This window comes from Anas acuta, chromosome 11, assembly GCF_963932015.1.
Source record: "Anas acuta chromosome 11, bAnaAcu1.1, whole genome shotgun sequence".
Lineage (NCBI taxonomy): Eukaryota > Metazoa > Chordata > Aves > Anseriformes > Anatidae > Anas > Anas acuta.
Window position 1 is genome coordinate 18,724,193 of NC_088989.1, and position 15,964 is coordinate 18,740,156.

Below are 15,964 nucleotides of genomic sequence, written 5' to 3' on the forward strand. Positions count from 1 at the left end.
ATGTGATGCGCTTTGAGCAATAGTTTTGGACTGTAACAGCGGAGCTCCAACTCAGCCCAAAAACCACTGGGAAATTGCTGCTAAAAGTTTTGAACAGCAAGTAGTGATTGAGCAATATAGGTACAACATTACTATGCTAAAAGCTTATCCAAATTTACAGATATTAAGGCAACTGAAAGATATTCTGAATTAGAAACTTGAGCAGTGGATGAATCAAGCAGACGGACAAATTAATTCATGTAAATAGGTGGTTGTTTAGTCATATGCAAAAAGTACTTCACAATTTATACTGCCACTTTAGGAAAGAATGGGTGAGAGAAAAACAGTCAACTAACTTGCAGTGACATTTGGTTCTAATTTAGGAGAGTTCTCAAAAGAGACTGGAGCTTTGCTTGAAGTAGGAGAGTTTTGGAATTGTACACTCAATTTGTCTTGGGCTCAGCATCTCAGGAAATGAATTGGATTTCTGAATAGACAGCTCAAAGAAAGCTACTTGAGAACTTTATATTATTCTGAGGAAACTGTTTAGAATGCAGTAACAAATGTAATCCAGTTATAGCATTGTACTGAGACTCAGGAGATTTCAGCTCCCTTTCTTGATCTACTACAAATTTGCTCTTTGAATTTGCAGGAGCTCATGCACATGACTTAATTCCCAATCTTTTACTAGAGGGACAACAATCTTCCTTACAGTGGAATTCTGTGGCAGACAAACAGACCTAAGAAAATTGTATTCAGAAGAAAATAAGATTCAATTACTAATTATTCAAAACAGTATATATTAGAAAAAGCAAAGTCATGAAAAGAAAAATCATTGGCTGTTTGATCTTGGAAAGAGACAAGGAGGGGAAAATACGAGTGAGAGAAGTAAGCTTTCAGCACGTCATACAGTGATAAAGCTGCTGCACACATAGAGATTCTGCTACAAGGGTTGGACAGCAAAATAAAATAAAAAAAATAAAATAAAAAAAATCTTAATTTGCTGTATGATAGATTTGGGGTTAGATACCATGTTGGAAGGCAGGAAAACTAGAAATGAGCTTAGGAACAGGTTACCGTGAAACACTGTGAAATTTTCGTAATTAAATATTCTCAAGAACAGTTCCCAGAAAAGAACAGTTCTCAAGAACAGTTCCCAGTGTCCCAGAAATGTTCCAGGCATACCCAAAATTATGCATTATGGAAGGAGCTCTCTTCTTCATTTTTTCCCCTTTGAAATTCATTTTGTGGACTTTCTATGCCCACTAAGGTGGTTGATAACTTGTCATTTTCCATCAGCTCCAGAGCAGTCTGGCAAAATTGTGTAACTTCCAGCTGTTTTGGATCCTCACAATGAGGATAAATTCAAATGCTACTGCTAAGAAACTAAACAGAGATGCAGGAAAAAGAAACTCAGTGAGTCAGATTCACATACAGGAAAACAGTCAAGATGAAACTACTTCTGCTGTTCGAGGAATGCCTGTACTTACTGGTTCATGCCTAAATCAGATTATTCTTCACCAACAAAACCAGAAAGACACAAGTTTTGAGCTCTTGCTGTCTTCTAACGATGTAAAGTGAAATTGCATAGCAGCATAACTACATTGGAAGGAGTTTATCTCAGAAAAGGTTAGATGAGTAGACTGTACAATTCACACCATTATCTGCCTGTAACAAACAACCCCCTCCCCCCATGCACACACACACTTTTTAAAGAAATGCAAAGAAATGCATTAATCCATCTTGAAGGTTTCCTTGCATGAGAAAACTGTGAACTTCTGTCATTACTCTAGGACAGAAGGTTGGGTATTAATACAAAGTGTAAGAGATTTAAGCAAAGTAATCAACTATTTTGGTAGACAGCTAGAATATCTTTCTGGGGTGCACTGGGCACAGCATCGCTAGCTGCTTGAGGGAAACAGTTGTCCCACTCTACTCTGCACCAGTGTGGCTTCACCTCAAGTACTAAGTGCTCTTTTGGGCACCACAATACAAGATGGATATAAAACTTTATAGAGCTTCCAAAGGAGGGCTACACATAGACGGTGAAAAGTTCTGGAGGGGAAGGTGTGAGGAGTGGCTGGGGTCCCTGGGTTTGCTCAGCCCCGGGCAGAGGAGGCTGAGGGGAGGCCTGATGACGGCCTGCAGCTCCCTCATGAGGGGAGCAGAGGGGCAGGCGCCGAGCTCTGCTCTCTGGGGACAGTGACAGGACCCGAGGGAACGGCATGGAGCTGGGACAGGGGAGGGTCAAACGGGGGGTTAGGGAAAGGGTCTGCACCCAGAGGTGGTCGGGCACTGGGACAGGCTGCCCAGGTACGTGGGCACTGCACCGGGCTGCTGAAGTTGAAGAAACATTCAGACAGTGCTCTCAGACACAGGGTCTGATTTTGGGGTAGTCCTGTGCAGAGACAGGAGTTCAATTTTTGTGGGTCTCAACTTGAGATGTGTTATGATTCTATCATTTATTTTCAGATTTAATATAATCACAGAGTAAACTATACAGAATATATATTCTGAATATATTCAGAATATTCTGAACATGTTCTGAATTCTGAATATATTCTGAATGCTCCAGCAATCTAGGACTCTTCTAGTTTCATTCTAAGAGCAGATCTGAGGAGTCATTGTTGAGAAATGCCAAAGTTATCTGAAAATACAATAATTTTCTGTTTGTTTGTTTTGTTTTTTAAATAAACTGTCCGTGTTTTACATTAAAAGTATTGCCTGAACCTCTGGGTACAAAATTACAGAACATTTAGTATGCAACGAACAGTGACTTAGAAATTATCTGACCTCAGAGAACAAAATTTCTAAAGCTCAGTGGCTCTGAAATATTTTATGTTAGCAGTTCTTATTGCTTGAATTCAACTACATACACTGTGTTGTGTTTCTGAGTAGCTGCAGGTAGTGGAAAAATACTCATTTCAAATATTTTAGCTACCTGGAGTGAAACAACCTAAAACATTAATAGCAGACTTACTATAGTCTCATCTACTCATGCATATAGCATAAGAAAAATTTATAATAATAACTTAATACAAGTCCTAAATCACAACTGAATAGTGCAATACATGAGACTTGGTGTCAAAGAAATTTTATGTCCAAAATTCAGCAGCAAAGCAAATGTGCACTGCTCACACAAAGTTATGCCATGTTAATCCGAAAGGACAATGACCCCGAATTTAAGAAAACTCACAATTTCTAAGTTTAACTACTTAGAGGAAGCCTTCCCTCCCTCCTTGCTCTTTTCTCCTGAGTTTTATTCCACATATCCAGGCTCTCATAAAAATGAGATGAAGACTGTTAATCTTATTTCCTTCACTAGTCTCATGCTGTTGTATAAACCTACCTAGAAAGTAAAAGCCATCTCTTACCTCTCTGTATTTGCTTTCAATACCTTGTTCAACACATCCTCTTTTGTGCTTATGAGGCTACTTCTGAGAAGCTGTTCACGTATTTTGCTTTCAGAGGTACAACAATGTTGACTTCCACTTGTAAAACTGAACTGTACGACTAGAGACCTTCATGTTTTACATAATGGTTTCTCAAATCCTGTGAAGAAACTATTGGCCCACCAATAGCAAAACTTAAACTCAGGACAACTCTTTTTAAAATCCCAAGACTTATGTGCAAGCACAGGAGGCGGTACATTTGCAACACATTATGTCAAGCTATTTACCACAAGGTTTCTCCAAGTAGCCTGAAATGCAGTTGATGCTGGTAGTCTTTCGGATCACCACAAACCTCATCATAGGAAGACACAGTTTTACAATTTTAAGCTCACAGAATTGCAGCATTTTTTTTTTAATTTAATTTAATTTTTTAATTAGACAAGCAACATTAATAGCTTGCTTTTTCTTACCAACTTTAATTTGTACAATCATAACTGTCTGAAGACCTGGGCTTTACTGCTGGAATTGTTTCATTAGATGAAAGGCTTCACCTTGAAGATCATTTCACAAGAAGAGCAGGAAATAAATATTTAAGGTCCTATTCAACAGTAGCTTCTATATATAAACTGGTTTATTTTATTGCTGAAACCAAAGAGATTTTATTCACGATAGCAATCACTAATCATAACAGCAGGATGCTGTTCAAAGATAAGCCTACATGCAAAAGCCAGAATGAATTCTGACACATTTACAATAGTCTTCTGGAAAGCAATACCACTCTGTAATTCTGCCTCCTTTGTTGCAGAGCAAATTTAATGACTTGAAAATGACATTTGACAGATTTTCTGAAAATACGTGTACTCACAGTACATAGTCCAACTATATCAAAATAACGACACTTAAACATACTGGGTGAATCAGCAGAAAGACAACAGCCAAATCCTACAGAACACATCTTTTGACAAAATGTTATGTTCATTCATTGGTGTCTAAATGACAAGATGTGGTTGTTGAACAAGTTTGCTTAGTATTTGAATAGGTCTAAAGAATGTGAAGCCATCACTCTTGGACTGTAAGAGTATTATTACCCAAATTGAACGTTATTTGCCAGGAAACCCTGAATTTACAGGGTTGGGAATCTGGTACTTGTATATCATTAGATCAATTCACAAGTTAAGTCAGAGGGAAAAGTGCTGCTGACAGACATATTAAGAGCAGTAAGCAAAGGATGCACATTTGCATATACAAAGATGATGTCTTCAGGTAGGAGGCCAGACATAGTTATAACAGATACAGAAAAACAGCATTTGAAGGAAAATACTTCTCTTTAAAGGCTTCCCAAAATAGCACAATTTTTATCTACAGTTATGTGTCTGAAGTCCGCAGATTCCAAATCTCTGATGTTCTAAACTCACAGTTAAGCTCATGGCTTAGTGCAATTTTCTAAATAACAAAACACCCTGCCTTCCTTCACAGCCCCCATAGTTAGGAGAAAAATTTCTATGTCCAGTGCTTTCTATACATATTACTACTGTGACTCACTGATGGAACTGATGAACTGAGATTCTACTTCCAACCCAAACCATTCTATGATTCTATAAACAAAACCCCCATAAACTTTCCACCTTTGAAGAGCCTGAGACTTTTGTTTTACCATACACAGCTTTCAAACAAACTGAAGGAAGTATCTGCAGGAAAGGATCAAACCTGTATTATTAATGACATGCAATATCAATTATTTGACAGCAAAAATAAACACCCAGCAGCAAAGCTCACTGCCCATCACTGTTAAAATGAGAGAGAATAGCTCTTTCAGAGATGTTAACTGTGAAATGGCAGGAGGAGAGACAAAACGTTCAGCCTGGAGAAGAGAAGGCTCTGGGGGAGACCTCAGTGCAGCCTTTCAATGCTTGAAGAGGTCTTATAAAAAGGCTGGAGAGGGACTCTTTACTCAGGTAGACAGTGATAGGACAAGGGGGAAAGGTTTTAAACTAAAATAGGATAGATTTAGGCTAGACATTGGGAGGAAATTCTTCACTGCAAGGGTAGAGAGGCACTGGAACAGGTTGCCAAGAGAAAGTTGTGGACGTCCCATCCCTGGAGGTGTTCAAGACCAGGTTGGATGGGGCCTTGGCCAGCCTGATCTAGTGGGTGGCGTCCCTGCCCGTGCTAGGGGGGTTGGAGTTACATGATCTTTAAGGTCCCTTCCAACCCAAACCATTCGAGAATTCTATGATATCTCATTTATATATCTCTTCCTGCAGAAGAGTCTCATATCAGCGAGGCCAAGAAAATTGCCCACATCCAAATTTTGCACTAAAGGAGCAGTATAATATAGAAACTATAACAATGCTAATAATTTATGTAACATACACAATATGAGCCCCAGCATGTTAGAGAGCATCATGCAGAATTAAGTAGTCAGTGGCAATAAAATTATACCAAAAATCACAAAAGCCACTCCAGTTAACCTTTAAACACCCCTATAAAATCAGTATTTCTACAATCTTTCCAAAATAATCCTTCAGTTCAATTTCTGATTAGGAATTAAACCGTGGCATTCCAAGCAGGATGTTTAGCCTTAAATGTTTGGATACTTGCTGAAAATGTTTTTTTGTTTGGCAGCTTTATTCATTTTCCTCTCATGAAAGAAACAGTTGGCAGTGAGAAAGAACCAGCTGAGGTCAGATGCTCAGGACAACTATTTTTTTTTTTTTCTCCCTAGAAGATAGCTACTATGCTAGAATCAAGGCCATTTATTTCCACTGGTAAATATTAAAGCAGCATAAAATGTAAAATTAATCTAGCAAATGAATGAAACCATAAATTATACCAGGACCTGGCCATGAACTTCAAATCCAAAGATGACTATTGAGTGATGATGAAAGGCAGAGAGATATAAAATGTATGAAAATGTGTGAGAGAAATGTATGAGAGAATTTATGTAGAGAACAAAGAGAAAATTACATAGAGAATAAAGTGCATTCAGTCACTCAAATTACATGGTGAATTCTAGTACTATAGGTAGACTGCAGTCTTTTTTGCAGGCTGAAAGGTAAGGATTTTTGCGTGTTTTATATATTTATATAAATGTATAACTACAATTACAATAGTTAGTAATTGTTATGGAGTTTATCTAGATAGTCACAGCTTACATTGTTGAGTTTTACCTCACTGTGATCAGATTAACATTTTAATTCCTTTGTTTAAGGGAGCTGACAGCAGTTTCCAATTTTTCTTCTATCATCAAGAATGCAAAGAACAGAAAAACCACACATGGTCTACTTGTGATAGTTCCCCAGATTATGCCAAGATAGGCAGATATAAAGGTTATCAGAACATATCTGTAGTCATGTAGCTGCTAGGTAATTACTTCATACATTAAGGCTAATCTGATGTTTCTGCACAGTGCATAATACCAAACAAAAATTCAGAGAATTATATAACTTCTCTGCTATCATTGATTAATTTTCTACATACATACAATATAAAGACAAAATGCATAAAAAATAAAATATATCCCAATTTAATTATTTCAAAAAACTTTTGGAAGAGAAAACAACAACAACCACCCCACAATTACACGGACTTTAGATTAGTCTGCATGTGAATTTTGAAGAACACTCAGAAACAACCGAGGAAATGCTAAGGCTACTGGTACCATGGGAAATGCCAGCCCAATCCTCCTCCTGCCTTCCACATTGCTAGGTTGTGTACGAATACAGAAATGGGAGTCACATTAGACAAATCGTAGGCTAAATAAAGGAGGGCAAACAATTGCATGGAAGTCTGTAATAAGGATTGAAATAGTACTCAAATCTTTTGGTTCCTTCATGAATTCATCATTTACAGCCAGACTGCTTCTACTGTGCCAGATCCTTAGGAAAGAGAAGTTTGCAAATGACTTCTCTAAGTGCAGTCAAGGGGAGTGTGCTGATTTACTGGTTTTAGTTGTCCAAAACCCAAGGAAATTCAATGTAAAAAAATGTGCAAGCTTGAGAAAGGACATAGAAAAGTCTACACAGCTAAGAACTCCCAAGTCCAAAATGCAGGATAGGTGCTATCTTGCATTATTCACTACTAAGTAGCAAGACTAATTCAAATGATTTTTTCTGTGTAATAACATCATGTTTACTTCCAGAAAGAATTGCCTTTTTTTCCCCCTCTAGCTCAAAGTTGCTTTCAGCTTACTTTTTCCTTTTGTTCTCCTTTTTTATTCAAGTTTATTCTTTCCCACTTGATATTGGTTTTGTGCCTGCCATTGTTGCAGATTTTATTATTAACAATGAGTAAACACTCCAAGTAACAATGAATTCCATTCAGTGATGCAGAGCAATTGTAAGATGTAAATTACTGACTTGATTCTTTGTTGGTTTAACTTGTACCATTCATGAAGCTTTCTTTTTCACATTAAATCTTCAGCTTTCTACAACTGATTCTATTTATATGTTGCAAAATTAGCTGTTGCACTGGATATTGCTGCTTTATTCCACTGTGTATTTTCTGTTCACAAACATTAAGAAAATTCTATTATATAGCACTTCTTCCTTATAATCAAATCCTATATTCTCTGTTTGGGATGAAAAGAAATTCTGTTGATGCCTGGTTTCTTACAGATTTGATCCTCATGGAGGATTGTGAACGCTCACTAAAATTGTAAAGGTCTGCATCTTTGTGGGTTGTCTAGAAGCTAGCAAAGGATGGGCTCACGGCACTAAAAATAGAGTTATAAAGTTTCCTTAACATAGGGATTAAGTTCTGCAAAATTCATGAGGACTTAATTATCATTTAGATGCCCATTCTATTATCTAATTTGGTTGGAATCAGGTTAAAAATTAAAAACACTAAGTTTTAATTACAGCAAACAGACACAGGGACAGTGTGGCTGAAAACGCCTCCTTGCTTTAGGGATCCAGGCTAAAAATATCCCTGCTATTATTCTGAAGTTCCCAGTTCCATCCTCCCCCGATCCAATTTACCCCTACATCTGGGTAAAGCTCAAATGTACATAGAAACTATCATGAAAATGAAGCCAAATTATTGTTAATATATCTGGTAATGCTCATAGTGACTTGAACTAAAAGTCTAGGTGGCAGAACAGTTCAAGTCTTGATACCCATTGGTAGAAGATTGATCATAATACTGAAAGTCAAGGCCTCTTACTATTTTTATTATAAATCTGATTCAACTCCCATTAAAGGCCACTTAATTGACTCTTACAGGAAAACAAATAAGTGAAATTGGCTTTTACCACTCATTTTTAAAATAATAACAGAAGTTCATAAAAATAGCATTTGTAATGAGTAAATTTCATTAAACATTTCAAATAAGCTTTGACAGACTACCCAATTGATCGTTATCTTACTTGCAACATTTTTGAGGTAGTTTCTTTGTTACCTTGATACACTTTGAAAAATAACTCTTTTAGTGCCTCTTCTATTTATGACTCACTCATAATAACACAAATGACTCATGCTGTCAAATTACAAGCTATTACTTTAGAAAATGAGTTTTTTTCCCTTCCTTTTGGGTAAAATATGACAATTTTCACTATTTTGTTACTAAGGGCAGTTTCTTACTTACCAGGTTCTCAGAATTCTATTTTCTAAGTAAAACATATGCCACAAAAGACAGAAGTATCTCCCACCTCTTGTCTCTTTCAAAGATGTATTCATCTTTGAGAAAAAAAAAAAAAAAAAAAAAAAAAGAATTATTTAAAACTATTTCCAGAACTTCAGAGGTTGTTTATCAGCAAGCTGTTTTTCAGTCATTGGATTTTATCTAGACAATTCTGCTTCTTTCTTTAAAGGTGGTCACAGCTATTACCTTGCATTGGTTTAAAATGACTTACTATGGATACCATCGTTACAGCCAAACTCTCAAATCCCATTTACAGTGATTACTGGTCTGTCTCTCTGGTTATGTTATATCATGCTTTCAATACCAAATGTAAAAAGGATGTTCTCGTGTGGGAATTAGCTTGCACAATAGGGAATGGAATATTTCCTGGGTCAGAAAACACTGTGAAGCTTTTGTTTCCTGATAGCTTAGACAGTCCGACAGTCCTTCAGATTTATTTATTATTATTTTTTTTTTTTACCTTCCACCTCTGGACTTCATTTTTTTCCATGATAAAAACAACAACATTGATCTAAAGAACTAAGGATCTAAATAATTCCTGTACTACCATGCAAACTGTAGTAACGTCACATTATTCTGTTATTGCAGATATGCTTACTGATGCTGTAAGTCCTGAAAGTCAAGTTGACTTTCATGTGAGGAAGCTGTTGCACTCTGATGATTTCTCCAATTACTATCCCAAATGAGGCCCAGTATTGTCTGCCTGGTGCCCATTTAAGTTTGGTGTTCAGATCATCACTGAACCATTCTTTTATTAAATGGTATTCCACCCTCCCTCCATCTCCCTTTTAGCCCTGCCCCTGCCACCCCTTGTCCCCTTAGTGCAACCCACTGGATGACATCCTCACTAGTTATTTGTTGTTAAGAGTGGTAACAGTTGCACCAGGAAACTCTCTGGAAGCTCTTTCTTATGCATCATTGTCCTTACATGTAACAACATCCATGATGACAACATTCAGAAGATGCCTACACATGGATTCCCTAATACTAAAGAACAGTGTTTGCAACTCAGGTTAATATTTCCTGTTCTTATAAGATTCTGACTCTGTGCAAGTCTCACAAATGAACAGCCACTTATCTTCTGAGAGAAGAAAAGATCCAAATCAGCATCATTTTTTATTCTGTGGTCATCATAAATGCAGATAGAGATATCCTGACCTTTCTTGGATAAAATACATGTAGACCCTAGTAGGACACCTTTCCACATTTTTCTTTAGACATTATCAGTTGACCCAATATTGCTACCTAGACATCTATCAGGGCCTTTAGGAAGGAAATAAACAGCTCCTTGGCTCAAAAATATTCCACACTGGAATGTTCCTTTTGAAATTGCTGCAGTTTAGACTTCATAACTGAATTCCGTGTCTAGGCCACATGCTGTCTTTTCTCACATGGATTCTGTGCCAAAAGCAACATTCAGAGAGCTGTTCTTTCTGCTTCTTCCATCATAATCCTTGCTTTAAAGCCTTTTCTCCTTAAATCCATCAAACTTCCAGGCTCTGATAGAGAATAGAGTCAATTCCATCATTTGATTTTTCATTACATTTTCCCTTAACATGCTTTTATGTGTCTGTCCCCCCTCCCCCCCCTTTCCAGGGTCAAAATTCAGCCTCAGTGGAAACAGAAATACCTGTCAGAATTCAAGCAGGTGTACTAATTTTTATTTAGAGATTTGTTTTCTATATTCTGTTTATGCTACTTTAGAACTATTTCATTTTTCCTTCTGCCATTTTCCCTAAAAAATCCAAAGCACTGCTCATTAACAGTGACATTAACATTCACAGTGCTGTCCCCAACCCCACTTCACATTTGGATATCATGGGTCAGGTTTCAAAATTGACTCAGTCTGATGACATTGTAGCAGAAGCTGAACATCTGCTGAACCACATGGGTTATGTGAACTCAGTATCACAAATCAAAAAATCCTACATTTTCTCTGCTGAGGTGTCTTTTCCTTTGTGAGAGATGGTACAGTAATCCCAGTATAAATCCTAGACCTTCGTTTAGGATGATATCAAGTTATCTGGTACATGTGAAGCAGCCACTTACCAGGAGGCTTTGCCAGAAGAAGACAACCAAAACCAACTCAGTATCTTTTTTAACTCTGTGTGGAGAGTCATTTGCCATTAAATAGTTCCAAATGCAGATACGTATATGTATAAGTACTGTGCAACTACCCTATCTACTAGCCATCTGGATCGGTGCAGCCTATGTTTAGAAATAAAGCTGTGTAACATTACGATGTTTAACATTTTTTTCATCTCTTAAATGGAAAATTGTTTTCTTACCTGAACAGCAATGAGAATAACTCCTAGAAGTAACAAGAGTTCTAACACAAAAGATGCATGTTTGTGGCTACAACTTCAAATCTGTTTTTATTCGCCTTACCTTGTATTTACTCAGTAAGAAACCACTCCCTTGTGACAAATGGAAGAAAAATAAAACGTCACAACAGTGACATCTATAAACACAACAACTTGCAAATAAACTTATTGATGATAAATGCAAAAGTGAGAGGTACAAGAGGTACAAGATAGTCCTTTGGACTAGGCAAAATGGAAAGAGCACTTTAAATACAACATAGTAACTAAGAAGGGAACTCAAAAGCAGATGATTGGGTGAATTATAAACATGTACACAATGGCTGTAAATGGAAAATAACAACTGCATCTTGCAATCCATTTAGTAATTATGGTAAAACAGACCCTGAAGCTTTGAAATAGAGAGAGTTTAGCACACTAAAAGAAACAAGATGCTGTGCTGAATTGTGAAGACATTATACATTGCAGGAAATGGTTTATTAATACAAAAAGCTCTGGAGCCGGCCACCTGCAGTGGTAAACACAGTACCTGTGATAAAAATAGATCTGAAGATAGAAAGGACAAGTGGCATGAGGAAAAATACAGAAAATGGTACTAAGCTTACCGTTGGTAAATTCACAGCTCAAATACAGTGATGATAAATATGAATCAAGGAGAAAAATTACTTTCCCATTCTTGTTTTAATTTTGCAAGCTTCATGAGGAGAACCTTAGAAACTGTATCTCCAAATCTTGTGCCCAGTTACACCAAGCAGTTTTCCCATTGAAGCTAACAGCTAAAAAGTGAACTCAGATTAATTCAAACTAAAAATGAGGCAGAAGTTTTTGAAGTGGGGGTAATAAACCAACTAACATAGCTATAAAGACTAACATAGCTATATAAAAATACAAATAGAATGGGTAGTTGCCTTACCAGGAAAAACACTTAAAAAAAAAAAAAAAAAAAAAAGAATTAATTTGAATTCACATACCTTGCCTGTCAACCAAATCCTATCTCTACGACTTCTTCTTCACCTGCAGTTGCTACATTAAGTTGTTTCAGTACAATTACAGTGAAATGATGAGATGTAGCACAATGGGGGTGCAAGCAGCATGTTGCAGAAAAGGCCAGGAAAGATGATGGCGAACGTCAGAGTTTCAAAGTCCCTTGAGGAGGTAGCTATACAGAAAGTGTATTGCTGGCAGAGGATCACTGTATATGTCCTGTGAGGAAAGACCAGGGTGTTTAGGAAAACTCGGGGAATGTGTTCTGGTACACACCTCTTTCTACTTACACAGAAGTGAACTGCCTGGTACCCCCTGGCAGTGCAAGCTGCAGGCAGTATTTATGTACCACATTCATGCGGATCTAAGTCTAGACCCACAAGCCAGTGGCTTTTAAGAAAAGACATGAGCCATATCTTCTTCACTAAAAGACCTAATACCAACATACATTTGTTCAACCTGTGCACTTACTGTTACAACTAATGATTAAGTTCCTAGATGTTGTAAGTACCTATGACTAGCTACAAACACCTGACGGTTGCATTTGTGGAATAGAAGGGCCCGTGTTCTTGTACGGTTACTGCTTCCTCAGAACCACACAGAAAACACTTCACAATTTTTGTTTTGTTTGTTTTTTTCCCCCAAAGATTTCCCCTTGCATTCATTCAAGAACATATATGCTCAGCTTGCTACAAGACAATGTTAGGCCAGTTTCCTGAATAATATGCATATATATATTAAAAAAGCTGGCTAAGGAAAATTCCAAAAGATTGGTACACACTGATTCTGTCTAGAGCACTAAAGGGGGTTTCAAGGGATATTATCTGAATGCTTTCTCATTAGGAGACCCTCTGTCAGAGAGGACAGCTAGAACAACATGCCCCAGCTGGTCCCTGCTCTACTCCAGCTGTATCTCTAACTGGGGGAACTGGAAAGAAGAGGCATCTTGCTTCTTGTACAAAATTAACTCCATATAGAGAACAAAAGTCAGCAAACATGCTGCTAGAAAAACCTCCTAAAGTTCCACACAATAATCCTGGCTCCTTACCAGGAAGAATTTCAGCAGAAAAGGTTGGTTCAACATTTTATTATGTGGCTGTGCTTCTTAAGGGGGGAAATGGGGAGATAATAATTAAAGTGATAATTGAACAATTCTTTGCACCATGGCTGTTCAACAGGCAGGAATTTTCTGGATGAACTTTGAACTGAAAATAGGCTCTTTATACCTCACCCATTTGAGGTACCTTGCTGACTTGTTTTGTGGCAGTACTCAGCTTATATACAAGAATGCATGCAGACATGCCTGCTGATTCTGGAGACTGATTCAACAAAACACTTGACGATACCATTGCACTGTGTCGTGCGGCCCCCCTCCCACATAGGTAATTACATCATTTAGTACCAATCACTTTTTCGTGAGGATTTTATATCTGCTGCCACAAGCAAACATCTTCCAGTAATTGTGATCTGGTGACAGTATCTAGGAGAGTAATCTAAGTCACTTTACAAAAAAGCCTTAGAGTGGTAGGCCTTCACTCTGCATTTCTGCCTCAGAGAGGCACAGGAGACCTGGGGCTAACTTTGATTAGTAGAGAGGTATCTCAGAAACAGTAATTGTACTCTAATTCTGAGTACTCTTTTATTATTTTTTGTTGTTGTTGCATTTCAGTATGATCCTCGTATTATTTAGAATGTTTTCCTAACACTTCCCTCCTGAGTACTTGAACATCTGCCAAACGTATTTCAGTGAACAGCGCCTGTTTTGTTAGCATGACATTTTCTTCCCCTTCAGGAATGAATTCCCTCAATGCAGATACCGCAACTTGACTGGGATTTCATGATAATTGCTTTCAATCAAAATTTGCTCCTCCTTTTCCTAATCCTTGTGGATGTTAATCACCAGACACAGCCGCGTCACCTTTTAGATGACTTTTCTCATTCAAGTTTGCGACATGCCAAGTTTGGATTTAAAAAATAAAGTATGTGGAAAGCCCTAATCTCCTCCTGTCATTAGAGCTTTTTTAAAAAAGAGAAAAGAGTTGAAATGGGGGCGAGAGGGAGTTCCTATACAATTAATGCTACTCTGCCTACCACAGGCACACACCTGGCTGCAAAATGGCTCCCAGCGGCTCTGGAAGTCCATCTGCACGGGGAGGGCAGGACCAGCCTCAGCATGCAGGCCTCAGGGGCTCAGGCCCTGCATCACTGTGCCCCAGCCCCCTTAAGAAGATGCAGGCCAAGTATAATCTATAGCATGACCAGAAATACCTTTGCATAGATGAAGTCTAAATTTTGTTATAAATTATTAGCAAATAATAAACTAAAGTAAAGCAATGCAGCCCCACATGGAGTAAAAGCACCACTTCTACAGCACGCCCAAGGCCTCTGAGCCCCTGCACTCTGCAGCAGGAGCGGCTGTGCCACATGAACACTGCAGACCACATCATCATTACCACTGTTTGCTTCCATTTTCTGACATAAATGTCTTGGAATGGGACTTTCAACATACATATTTGCAATTGTGAAGTCAAAAACTGTTCCCTGTGGTATCAATCTAACACAGCTTCAGTAGACATGTCTGCCACAGAGCCCTCTGGGCTGGATATGCGAAGACAGGAAGGCTTCAAGGGCAGTCCGAGTCATTTGCTTTGCTCACTGCTCACAGGTTGGACCTGCTTTTCTCATCATTAATTAAACTCTATTCAACCCGTTAAGAAGAAATACTTTGCCTGAGAACCAACATCATGGGATAAACATGTGCATGGCATTGCTGGCATGCACTAAATCCTACTCCTACCAAAAGTGTAGATGGAACTCCTGCTCGATGGGAAGGGACCACAATTTTTGTTTGAGTGCATCATGATTTTTTGTTAACTGATGAACTCAAGACAGTAAGTCAACTCATCTAAGACATTTAACTTACAGTATACGCATTTCCAGCAGCCCTTCTCCCGGTCAGGCAAGCAAACACTTGGAAATAGGCAGTAAGTGAACTCATCATTAGATGCAAAACATCCCCCCCCCCCCAATCAAACAAACAAAAAACCACACCTAAATCTCATTTTAGTCAGAGAAATTTATATCCCCGAACCCTATCCACAGGATTTGCCCAACAGACTGACTTGAATGGTCTCAAGGCAAAAACCTCATTACTTCTTGCAGCATGTTGGCTCCAGCTCTCCATTTCACACTTTTTTTTCCACTTTTTTAAATTCCCCTCTAACTCTAGTTCGTGGCAAATCAGAATTCATCAAGACACATGCCAGGAGACTACAACTACTTGCCTAAAGAGGTGAAATGAACAGTGGACATTTACCAAAGTATTCCTGCCACTTGGAGCAGATCATATTAAAGGACATTCAGTGACAGATTGGTAGGCTGAATAGAAGAAAGAGAGAAGTTAAAACTTTTCTGTGGAAGATAAGCATTTCTGAAACATTTATCACAGTAGCATTGAGATGCATTCATCTCGCTCTAAAAGAGAAGTGGAGAAAGATGATATTTTTTCCTAATAAATAAATAAAGTTGAAAGCTTGGACAAACATGGAAACTAAAGATCTGCCTCTTCAGCTACCACTGACTTCAGTGGGAGCTGATGACACTTAGTGAAGACTGGGAAAAACTCCTGACAACAAACAGTAGATGAAA